This window comes from Cynocephalus volans, chromosome 10, assembly GCF_027409185.1.
Source record: "Cynocephalus volans isolate mCynVol1 chromosome 10, mCynVol1.pri, whole genome shotgun sequence".
NCBI lineage: Eukaryota > Metazoa > Chordata > Mammalia > Dermoptera > Cynocephalidae > Cynocephalus > Cynocephalus volans.
Window position 1 is genome coordinate 118,277,040 of NC_084469.1, and position 12,911 is coordinate 118,289,950.

The 12,911-nt window shown below is 41.1% G+C and overlaps 1 protein-coding gene across 2 annotated transcripts in view; it reads right to left on the reverse strand.

Moving 5' to 3' along the window:
* Window positions 1–12,911, reverse strand: part of CDH13 (cadherin 13) — a 1,069,738-nt gene that overhangs the window by 586,158 nt on the left and 470,669 nt on the right. The window lies entirely within an intron of this gene.

Genomic DNA, 12,911 nt, shown 5'->3' on the forward strand with positions numbered 1-12,911 from the left:
TCAGTCTGTGACTTATCTTTTCAATCATGTAACAGTGTCTTTCACAAAGCAGAGGTTTTAATAAAGTCCAACTTATTACTTCTTTTCTTTCATGTATCATGCTGTTGGTGAACTATCTAGAAACTCATCACCAAGGTCACCAGAATTTTTCTCCCATTTTCTCTCAGACATTTTATAGTTTTGCATTTGCATTTGTCTGTGCTCTTATTATTCTTTTTTTTGCATATCGACATTCAGTTTTTCCAGCATCTTTTGTTGAAAAGACTATCCTCTCCCTACTGATTTGTCTTTGTGCCTTTGTAGAAGACAAATGAATGAAGAGTTGCATGTATTTGTGGGATCTATTTCTGAGCTATCTATCCTGTTTCATTGATGTATTTATCTGTCCTTTTACCAGGACCACACCGTCTTGATTATGCCTTCTTGTTTGCTCACACGACCTTATTTCAAGTTTTATATTAGGTCTTAAAATTGGGTAATGTGAGTCCTCCAGTTTTGTTCTTCTCCTTCAGCATTGTGTTGGCTATTCTAAATCTTATATCTTTCCATATAAATTTTAGAATCAGTTTGTCCATATCTACAAAATAGGTTGTCAGTATTTGGATTGGAATTGCATTGAATTTAAAAAGCAAGTAGGAGGAATTGACATCTAAACAATATTGAGACTTCTGATCCATGAACACAGAATATCTCTTTATTTAGGTTTTATTTGATTTCTTTCATCATAGTTTTCTGCATACAAATCCTGTACGTATTTGTTAGATTTATACTTAAGTATTATATTTAATTATAAAAACAATTAATTAACTTTTGTACATTGACCTTATATCCTGTGACCTTGCTATACTCACATAACAGTTCCAGAGGTATTTTTTAAAGGTTCTTTGGAGTTCTTTATATAGACTGTCATGTAATCAATGAACAAAGACAATTATTTCTTCTTTTCCAATATGTACACCTTTTATTTCCTTTTCTTGTCTTATTGCATTAGCTAGGAATTCCATTAACATGTTGAATAGGAGTGACATATTCTTGCCTTGTTTCTGATCTTAGTGAGAAAGCATCTAGCCAGTTATCAACAAATATGGTGTTTGATATAGGTTTTTTGTAGATGTTTTTTACCAAGTTGAAGAAGTTCTCCTCTATTCCTACTTTGCTGAGAGTTTTAACCATGAATTCGTAATGGATTTGTCAATTGCTTTTTCTTCATCATCAAATCATGATCATATGATTTTTTATCCTGTTGACATAATAAATTACATTGACTGATTATCAAATGCTAAACCAGCCTTGCATACTTGTAATCCCACTGGGTTGTGCTGTATAATTCTTTTTATACATTGTTAAATTTGATTTCCTAGTATTTTGAGAATTTTTGCATCTATCTTTATATAGATACTGGTCTGTGGTTTTCCTTTCTTGTAATGCCTTTATATGGTTTGGGTATCTGGGTAGTGCTGGCCTCATAGAATGAGTTAGAAAGTATTCTCTCTGCTTCTATTTTCTAAAAGATATTGTAAATAATTGGTATTATTTATTCCTTACATGTTTGGTAAAAGTTATCAATGAAACCATGTGGACTTGGTCCTTTCTTTTTTGGAAGGTTATTAATTACTGATTTAATTTATTTAATAAGTATAGAGCTACTCAGATTATCTATTTCTTCTCATGTGAAATTTGATAGCTTATATCATTCAAGGAATCGGTCTGTTTCATCTAAGTTGGCAAATGTGTGGGCCTAGAATTGTTCATGGTTGTTCATAGTATTTCTTTATTATCCTTTTAATGTCCATGGGATCATTAGTGAGGACCCTTCTTTCATTTCTGACGTTGGTAATTTTTGTTTTCTCTCTTTTTCTTGGTTAGCTGAGCTAGAGGTTTATCAGTTCTACTGATCTTTTCAAAGAAGCAGCTTTTGGCTTTGTTTATTCTACTGTTTCTCTGTTTTTAATTTCATTGATTTCTAACCTATTTTTTTCTGTTTTTTTTTTCTTTTTTTTCTGTTTGCTTAAGTAGCACACAATTTTAAAAGATCACTTCAGTTACTGTATGCATGCAGATTGAATTGGAGAAGAGCAAGAGTGAACATGGGGAGACTAATTAGGTGGCTTTAGACAAATTTTGGGCAAGAGATGATGGTGCTTTGAATTAGGCTGAGGTAAACGGAGAGAAGTTCACAAACTGCTGTTTTGTAACCTTCATCCACAGAGGAAAAAATCATTCTCACACATATATACGGAAAGGGTTTGGGAGAGGGAAACAGACACATAAAGAGGAAGGAGCAGTCTATGAAATATGAAGATACAACCTCAGATCACAACTTGTAATCAATGGAGTGCTGGTAAATGTTTAACAGCCAGCACTCCAGAAAAAAAGGAAAAGAAAAATAAAAAAGAACTGATTTGTAGTATTTGTCCATTTCGATGCTATAAATATTCCCACCATGACTGACTTCAAGCTACTACTATGAGATCACTGCGTACAGAGCTAGGAAGAGATGTACACCAGCTGGTGTAGACTGGCATGAGCTGGCTCCAGTACATCATGCTTCTAATTTTTTGGTGTCTCTAGGACTTCATGAGGAAGTTTTGAGAAACTGGTACTGATGATAGAGATTTTGGAACCCAGTTACACTTGCTTTCTTATTATTCCTACTGTTTTGAATATTTGATGTAACATAAAAATTACTACAGTAGGTTTAATAGACAAAGAATATGGTATGGGGGTGGACGGTTCCTACCTAACATGTGCCTAGGATATATGTTCTCTAGTAACTACTTGTGGAATTGGATTGAATGCTACTGTATTTCCTCCCAGTCCCTGCCCATCTGAATCTTTAGTTTTCTCATGGTTGTGATCCTACCATGAACCCAATGAAGGAGTAATATTAAATACTTGAGATTAAAGTTAGTACCTTCACATGAGATGTCATTGCCATCTCCTTCTGATTAAGAGCTTCCTTATACTTCCCAGCCAAATGCATATGAATGTGCATTCTCTGCTTTGTTTAATGGGACACCCCCAGAGCACAGAGACAGTCTCACAACCTTGGTTTCCTCCTCTGAGGTCATTAACATGATTTATCATGAAACTACAGGAAATTAGTCACTGAATATTTCAATACAGAGAGGAAATAATGTAATTCCATTTTTACCATAGAACCACTGTATCTTGGAGTAACCTGTAGCCATGGCAACAAGATAAGGACATATTCCTTAAATGTTTAACTGTGATTCTATATTTCATGCACATTCAACTACAGTCAATTCTTATTATTTATAATTGAATTAATTTTCTGATACATTTGGGGTCCACTCTTCAGCAGTTTTCAGTTACTTTAAGATGGTGAATATAATAAGATTTTCTTAAGGTCATGATTGTTAGGATGAAGATAGAACATCTTTTTTTGTCTAAAAAGGAACTGAAAGGGACCTTTTAAAAATGAGTAAATATTTTTGAATGAGCCAAATGATGGCTTTGAGGATAAATATTAGGAGTATAAGGGTATATCCCCATCTCTGAGTATTCAAAAGTGACACCTTCCCACTAAGCTCCTAAGTATGAAGGTATTAATTGTATGAGTATTAGATATTCATAATAATAACACTATACTACAGTAGTTAATATAATTTGAAAGTTAACCATGTGCCAGAATACTCTCAAGAATCATCTTATTTCATCCTCTGGAAAATCTTCTGAGGCAGATGCTGTTATCACATCCATTGTGCAGGTGCAAGAAGTGAGGCATGCAGACATCACACACCCCCGCCAGCATCATCTGGCTGGGAAGTGGCAGGGATGGGATCTGAACCCTTGCAGGCTGAATCCACAGCCCCTGATTTCACCCACGGCTCCTACTGCCCTCTCAGTTCTTCTAGCCAGTCACAAAGGGCTGAGTTCACATGGTGCTGTCCAGTTCTCTCAGCCCCTGTGCCTGTCATTGTCTCTCTGGTCCCTGAAAGAGTAATGCCTCAAAGAGTCACAGTGCCAGCTAGTACAGCTTATGTTGGGCTTCAGGTGCTGTACTCAGAGCCAGAGAACCAAGAGGAGTAAGGTGAGGTCTTAGCTCCCCACGACCTCAGAGACCAGTAGGAAGAAGACATGCAACTGGACACACAAAAACCCCTAGTGTGACACATCCTATCCTTTGGCTGGAGTACATGGGAGATGAGAAGGCAAAAGAATGAGCAGCCCCTCTCCACAAGGAGGTCAAGGAAAGCCCACACAGAGAGAAGCCTCTTGCTCTGACTCAGATTTACCAGAAGAGAAGGACTTGTTCACACAAGTCCTGTAGTTCTCTGGAACTACACATAAAACAGGGTGGCTGTGACAAACAGTGGAAGGAGGAGGTGGCAGGGGTGTGGCTGCAGGAGAAGAGGCCAGGTCAGAAATGACTTGAAGGTCACACAGAGAAGCTTGGAACGTAAGTAATAGGGAGTGCTGAGGCATTCTAAGAAGATTTAATTTTAAAAGCCATAGACAGGAGATGGAATGAAGCAGGCGGAAAATGGAGCCAAAGGAGCCCAGTTAGAAGACTGCTGCAATGACCCGAGCAAGGCAAAACATGCCTTAACTGGGGACCTTCCGAGGGATGGGTGTGAGAAATACTGAGAAGGTGGGACAAACAGATTTTATTTAACATGTGACTGGTACAGGGAATGAGGTCTTACCACAGCCTGCAGGTTCTGTAGGATCTGACCTGTTCCCATGTCTCGAATATTGTCTTACATCATCCTATTTCTCCACCACGGGAGTTTAGCCTCACTGGTCTTTTTTCTATTTAATACTTTGAACATATCAACCTCTTTTCTTCTTTGATAACTCCAGTTGTGTTTGGATTGCCAGTATTCCCAACTAAATCTTGCTTCTCTAGCTGCCTCTGCAGCTAGGGATACCCATGGATTACTGTCCTGGTTAATGCAACACAAGATGTCTTTTGGAAGTTTCTGGAAAAACTTTTGCTTTTTCACAATAAGAATAAGGACAGGTTTAGTTGGCTTATAACCTTACTCCTGCCTTGGCCTTGGATATGATGGCCTGAGCTGCTGCAGCGACCTTGTGACCACGAGGGAAGACCAATCAAAATGCAGAGATGGTGACCCTGAAGTAACTGCAAAAGTGAAACTTTGCCCACCTTTAGGCTTCTTGCTGTGTGAGATAACAAACCCCTAAGTTGTGTAAGCCATGATCGTTGACTTTTCTACTATATGAAGTTACACAAATGCATCGATCTCTGCAGATGTTGTCTCTCCACCTCAAATGTTCTTTCATTAGTTACAAGTCTGGCTTATTTTCATTCTTTGAGTCTCAGTTTAAATGTCACATCCTCAGAGGGAGCTTCTCTGGTTACTCTACCTAGAGATGGGAACTTCTGCAGTGGAATGTGAGAGACATAAGTGAGGGCAGAGCACACATTGGGCTTCAGCCACTGTGTCCCTAAGGTCTAGCATAATACCTGCTCAATAAATATTGATTGAATGAGAATGAATGAGAGAGAGCACAAAGTCTAGGATGAATGAGAGGTCTAGAATAATTCATTCAATCTACAGTACTTTCTTCAGGGGGAAAAAAAAACAAACCAGCTGCAAAGAAGCAATGGGAAAACAGGACCCTGAATGACAGTATGTTTGTTTCCATTTGCTGAACTGTGTTGACATGGCCCTCATGTCTGCCAAACAATTAAACCAGCACAAAAATAAATGACTGCATTGTTACCACTAATGACGACAGAGCCCATGACATGCCAGAAATACTCCAGCGTGGTAACTTTGTTTAAAAGCTTCTGATCTTCACAATTGAGGCCCTCAGTAATAATGATTTTCTCCTTTTCATGGAACTTGGCCAAGTCATTACTGTGGGGCTTCGAACAATAAACAGCACACCAAATGCTGCCACTGCCTATGTGTCGATGATCGGCAGCCGACAGCAGAGTCGGCGTCACCCCCACTCTGAGTTTGTCAGCGCATGAGGCAGCGCTATAGCTCGTGGCACCCAACGAACAGCTCGTCACTGTAATTAAAGCAGAACTGGATGCCCTGCTGTTTGGACTTCATCTCCCTTCATGTGGACAAATAAATTGGAGGAGCAGCATATGGATAGAGACCAAAAATTGAATAGAATGTCCCTGTGCTTGTATCAGCAAGGGCAAGGAGCAACACACCCACCACGTCCCCATGTGCAGCTCGGGCCATCTGTACCACACACACCATGATGCTGAAGCAGGTGAAATCATGTCCTCCGGTCAGCATGTGGGCTCCTCGGTCTCCACTGCCCTACCTCTTGCAGCACAGGGAAAGCGGGCTCTGGAGCTGCTGTCTGGTAGGAGAGGAGGCCACTTGCACCAGTGTTTTGCAGAAGAGCATGTTCTCAAACCAGACTCCTGAGTGGATACAGACTTCTGCTCATGGAAACCAGAATCCCCAGCCCAGGAAATGCACTCATCTGGCAGCTGGAATCTTAGGTAATTTTTCAGGAAAATTTAGCCGCAAGTAGGGAAAAAGCAGGCAAAATAGCTGATCTGAATGTATCTCTTTGCCTTTGCTTTTCCTTTGGCAGGATGGGGCATACTATAACCAATAAAACATTGCCAGGATGTAGATATTCAGCCAAAAATTACAGAGCATCTATTACATTCCAGGCCCTAAATGTACAGTGTGAACATGCCATATCTCGTGGTGCATATATCTGAATTTATTGCTGGTTATGTGTCCCCATCTTCTCAACTAGAACACAGAAAATGGCAGATGAGTAGACTAAACTACTGCTTTTCTTTAATTTTTATTTTTTAAATATTCCTCCTGAGCAATGCTAAATTAAATTAGCATGTTTTTGTAAATACAGTAGCATACATGTCAGGTATTGTTCATGAATATGGTTAACTCCAACTCTTTGGAAGAGTTTCAACCACAGGAACAAAAGATGTCTTGACCATCCAAGTAAGTACAAACTTATGTCACCTCCTGTAGTGGACTGAATTATATCCCCCTCCCCCCAAAACTCACTGAAGCTTGAGTTGTGTCCCCCAAGTTTTAAGTATTAGAAACTTGGCCCCCACTGTGACTATTAAGAGGGTGGGAAATCCTATTATGGTAATTGAAAGGCGGAGCCTTGAAGAGGTGATTAAATTGTAGGACCATGCAGTAGTGAACGGATTAAAAATGGTGGTCAGGGGTGTGGTTCTGAGGGCTTTAAAAGAAGAAGAGAGTCTGTCTGTCTCTCTCTGCTCTCTCTGCTTCCACCATCTTGCAATGTGAGATACTGGGTCACTGTCACCACCACCAGATGTGTTCCTTGGACTTTAGACTTCCAAGCCTTAGAAACTGTAAGCTATAAATTGTGTTTTCTTTATAAATCACCCAGTTCTGCATATTTTGTTATAAGCAACAGAAACAGATTAAAACACTTTCTCAAGGGAGAAAGCTTGAGAACCACTTGCTGATTTTGTAAGTTTATCTTGCCCAGGTAGGGAGAGAAAGAAGGGAGGGGCATGCTGACCAAGCACTTGCTCCACGTGATCAACCAGCCAATCTCATTTCATCCTTCCCCAAACATGGAAGGTAGGTGTTACCAGCCTGGTTTCATAGAAGAAGCAGCAGGACTCAGCGGTTTCAGTGTCCTGTCTAGGGGCCAAACAGCTCATCACCAGCAGAGCAGAAACCAAATGCAAGTCTGTCTCATCCCATTACAGGGAGTCCTGACCACAGGATTGGGACATGCAGCCCACAGTGACTGCAAGGCAAGCAGAGGGACAGCAAAGATGAGTGGCTGTTGAGAAAGCCTGGCCATGGAGGAGATGAAGGAAGCATAAAGGCACATGCATGATACACAGCAGAATGAGGCCCTAACGAAGGGAGCTGTGATCCCATCACATGTCCCCACTTCGAGTTTAACCCAATTTCATCCTCAGAGTCATGATAATAAATGCCATCTTTCCATTAATAAATTTGTATGTAACTTCAGTTCACCTTAAGACAGGGAAGCAGCGTATGAAACTAGTGTATAAAAATAGCAGCATCAAGTGGCTTACTTTCCAACACTTTTTGCTTCAGTTCCCTAGAACACCTGCGAAGAACCGTGCTCTGCACAAAGCTAAATAAGGGAAGTTCACTCCACAACACGAAATGCACTTTGCATGGCATGTACATAATAAGAGCCATATAATGTGTATGTAAAAACATACTCATCTATTACATTTAAATCTCTCAGACTTTCCTCAATATCTCTTTTCTTCTACCAAATCCATCATTTTGTCCATTTAACAGTAACTGATATAATAAAGGAAAAATATTTTCATTAATCCCCCAATTAATAACATTTGTTCTGCATATAAAAGAATCTGAGGGTACTTCAAAAAGTTCATGGAAAAATGAAATGAAAAGATAATACAAATCTTTCCATGAACTTTTTGAAGACCCTTCATGTGCTGGTACCTGTAGGTAGGGGTAAAGGTGTCCTGAAAAAAATTTTTCCATCTCATCTATAAAGTGAGATATTTCGACCAGGCCACCTCCGGGGCATCTTTCAGCTTTAATATTCTATAATCTCTCTGAATCAGAGAGGGAGAAGATAGAAAAAATGGTAAATAGAGATACAACAAAAGAGCAGCAATGGCTTCAAGGTGGATTCCCCTGACTAAGGAAGGAAAATAGAAGATGTTTCAGGGACTCAGTGGTTCATTGGGGACTTAAAATGAAGAAGAATGTGCGAATTGTCTATTCAACAACTGCACATCAGCAGACCAAGACTACTGGTTATTTTCCATGCAGCAAGTCTTCCTTTATCTCAAAAAATGTGTTTCTGGGTATTCTCGGTAGCATAAGCCTTGGGTCATCCAATTTTCAGGAGGTAGAAACAAGGGGAAGAAAAATCATGAGAAGTTCTTCAGTCATTTATTATTATGGCTCATGTCTTAAGAACTGTTGCGTGACGGCTGCTTAGTGATATTTCTATGAGAGAACAGAAGTTGGGCTTTCAGTGTTACAACTGAGAAGGGAGGTTGTGATCAGATGTCACCACTGTCAATCATTAGGAAGAAGTGGGAAACCTCAGTACAAGAAGTAACCAAGCTGCATCTATGGGGCTTGACCATGGATCAATCTTTTCTCATTATCAATAATTATTACTATTGCCAGCTCTACCCAAGGAAGGGCAGCTCAGATGTATGAAGAAATTCACACCAGCAGAGGGGTGGGAAACAGGTGTGGAGAACGTCTGATGTTTATTAATGACTTCTTAATTAGGAAAGAAGAAAAGAGATTTCATTAAAAAATCTTCTGACTTGGCGTCCTAAACTTTTCATTCCTTGGCTTATGAAATAACCCATGAAATTAAATGAAAGCCTATTGAGATCAAGGAAGTCTCCTCAACTTTGGTCAGGAATTCCCATAAAACTGGTTTAAAGATTGCCTCATACTCAGGATCTTGGGGTGGAGGGAGGGGACTCTAGCAGAGTCCACACGATTGGAATGGACACCAGAAGCTTGGAAATAGATTGATATCACAAGGGCCGACACAGTGATCTCCAGTTCATCACAGTATAGGCAAAAGGTTCTCATGTGATCCAAAAACATAGAACAGGCTCCTTTCCTGGCTAATACTGACACCATCACTCCTGAGTAAGAAAAAAACTGGATGCATTTTTTTTCAGGGAAAAAAAAAAAAGAAATCCACCCACCCCACTCCCACAATGCATGGTAGAATAATGAATTTAAATTTCAGCTTCTACACACTACTATGGCAACTGTTTCACAGAATCTACTAAAGATGCCCAACAATTCCACAGGGGGGTATATACCCAACAGAAATGTGCAGATATGTTCATTCAAAGGTATACCCAAGAATGTTCATTACAGCACTATTTGTAGTCCCTAAAAACTGGAAATGATCCAAACACCCCTCAATAGTAGAAAGGATAAAATGAGGTGTATTCAGAAAATGGAATACTATAAAGTGTAACTAAAAATATAGATGAATCTCACCCATGTAATGCTAAACAAACAAAAAAGCCTGTTCTATGATTCCATTTGTATTATGTACAGGATGGTGATTTCAGGACTGGTTACACTTGGAGGACGTGGAGTTAGTGCCTGGAAGGGGATATGAGGGCATTTTGGGGGCTGATTATGTTCTATATCATGATCTGGGGGCTGATTTCATGGGTGCATTATGTCTGTAAAGAAATCACTGAGCTGTCAGGTGGGGGGTGGGGGGGTCAGCCTGCTGCTTTCCTTAGATATGTTGCTAAACCAGCTCTTGACTGCTTGTGTGCAGGCTGAAATTCCATGTAAGGTCAAGATTGATATCTTACATATGTATGTACATATACATACCTACGTACATGTGTATAGATGCAAAGATTTATAAGTGGTGACAGTTGTGGCCATAGGACTTACCCTTGGGAGGTGTTAGAGGGAAACAAGTCAATGCCACTCACTGGGGAGAGTCTAACAGGTCATAACCGTTTTGACAGTCTGGTAAATTATGTGGCATCTTTCTCAGAATAATATTTTAAATACAAAAAATAAGATACATTGGGTTATAAAGGGAACAAGTCTATCCCTGGACAATTTAAGGCCCACAGACCCCACATTCAGAAGCCCTGGAACTCAGTGATGGCCACATCGATGGCATACTGTACCCCAAAGTCTTTCACAATGACGTTGAAGAAGACACTGGAGGACATAAAAGATGTTTCTGAGTCATTGGGGAGTGAAAAACTGATGAGTACCACGTGGTCATGTGCGGCTGTGGGGATGTTTAGGGTAGAGCTTCTCAAAGTGCAGGCCACAGAAGTAGCAGCATCAGCAGCACCAGGGGGCTTGTTGGAATGTCACCTCTCAGGCCCCACCCGGACCTATGGAGTCCAGATCTCCGGGGCGGGGCCTGGGGATCTGTGTCTTCCTAGATTTATGGGCACTTAAAAAATGGAGACACAAAACCCTGCAAGGTCAATGTTGGGTATCTCAAGTGGTCAGACTCAGAAAGATTTTTATATTATTATATTTAAATGTATATTTTTCTCTAAAGTTCCTACAATTAACATGTATTACTCCTACAATAGGAAAAAAGTTATTAAAAAAAAAAAGAGAGAGAGTTGTTCCGTGGCATGTTAGGAATGATTTCCAGATGCAAATAACAAAATAAAAACACCACTTGTGAAGAATTTCAAGTTGTCAAATAAATAAACTAAAAATTGAGCAATACAGAGCAGATGAATTGTGTATACTAATGCATAGCCAAACGTCAGCATCCAAAGAAATTACTAAGAAGAAATGTATTTAGAATGAATTTGAAGCTAGAAGGCCAACAGTGAATGCAGCTGTTATGAGTTTCTGAGCTGGAAGAAAAAAAAAATTCAAATCTATAGCAAGGAAGGACTAAAGTAAAATCCTCTGGCATGGATCAGTCAGGGTTTGCATGCAAACCTGGGAAGACATGGGAAGGGACGTCTGACACTGGGGTCCTCACAGGCCTGTTGCTGGTGTAAAATGAATCCATCTCCTAAAAGGAGAGCTCTGCCTCCGACGTGCACGCCCACCTCCACTTGCGGCACAGCGTGCAGGTGGGTCTGTGGCCTCTGGAAAGAGATCCCATTTTTCAAAGAAGAGCGACACACCAGGCTCAGCACAGAGTGAACTTCGGGGAAGTGATGAAATAGTTGCTGTAGTTTTGGGCTCTGCCTTCCCATGGCTAAACTGAGGACAGGTCCAGGGTGGCACCACCCAGGGTGGCCTTCTCAGCTAAGCAGGAACCTTCCTCCGCCTCTTTGCTCCCATCCACTCCTGCACCCATGTTGCCCGGCATCCCCTCAGGGGTCGGGACCCTGTGTCTCCTCTCTAGGCCTCTTGCCTCTCCCCTGCCCAGAAGCCCTTCACTACCCACATGAACTTCTGTCACAGCCTCTGTCCTGGTGTCCCCTGTTCCTGGTTTCCTCAGCCTTCAGGTGTTACCCATGGCAACCAGACTAATCTTCCTAAAATGCAAATCTAATCATGTTGTTCCCCAATCTGTAACCCTTTGTCATCTGTAGAATAAAGTCCAAACTCCCTAAAGTAGTGGTTACGGTTCTTTGTCTTCTAGCCCTTGATTAACTTTCAATTTTACTTGTGAGGAGTCTTTCCTCCTATCGCAGCCACGTTCAATTGTTCTCAGCTCTCCAGACATACTGTCATCCCCTCTCTGGCCTCTAGACATTGGATCACGCTCTTCCCCTGCCTGGGGAACTCTGTCTTCCCACCCCACCTTTACCTTGCCTCCTCTTAAGCATCATTCAGGAATCCTCTTGAGAATTATTTCCTTTGCCTTCTCAACTTCTCCAAGCTCCCACAGCTCCCTGTCACAGTGCTCATGAGCAGTAGCCAGGGCAGTGCCTGACACATGGTAAGTTGCTCAATAAATATTTTTGAATGAATGCATAAATGAATGAGGCCCAATTTTTCAGCCCAGGGACAGTGTCTGCCTGTTCAAGGGGCCTGAACTAAAGCTCTTTCTTCATTTCTTGATCCAAACCACCCAATGCAATGGGGAAAATCAGCATTTTCGATGAAACACCCACAGATGGGAACATTTAAACTTAACAGAGGGTTTTTGTGTCTTCTCCATCACTGCTGACAGAGGTGGACCAAGTCCAGGGGGCACTGTTCATAGCGACCCAGCCTCATCTCACCCCTCTCCTCCGTGACCCCTATTTGGGAGCCAGAGCTACGTCTAAGGTACAAAAAGAAATAAAGCGAGTTCTTCCTTCACGCTCCACCCCCTCCAACGAACCCCCAATTGGCCTGTTTCTGTCTCTGTCCAGTTTTGCTTCAATCCCCTTCAAAGCTGGGACTAGAAATCCGACCACAAAGAGCCAATCCATGCCCACCGTGCCCTGGGCCTACCCCTCCACGACCCTTAGCAGCTGAGACAGCTGT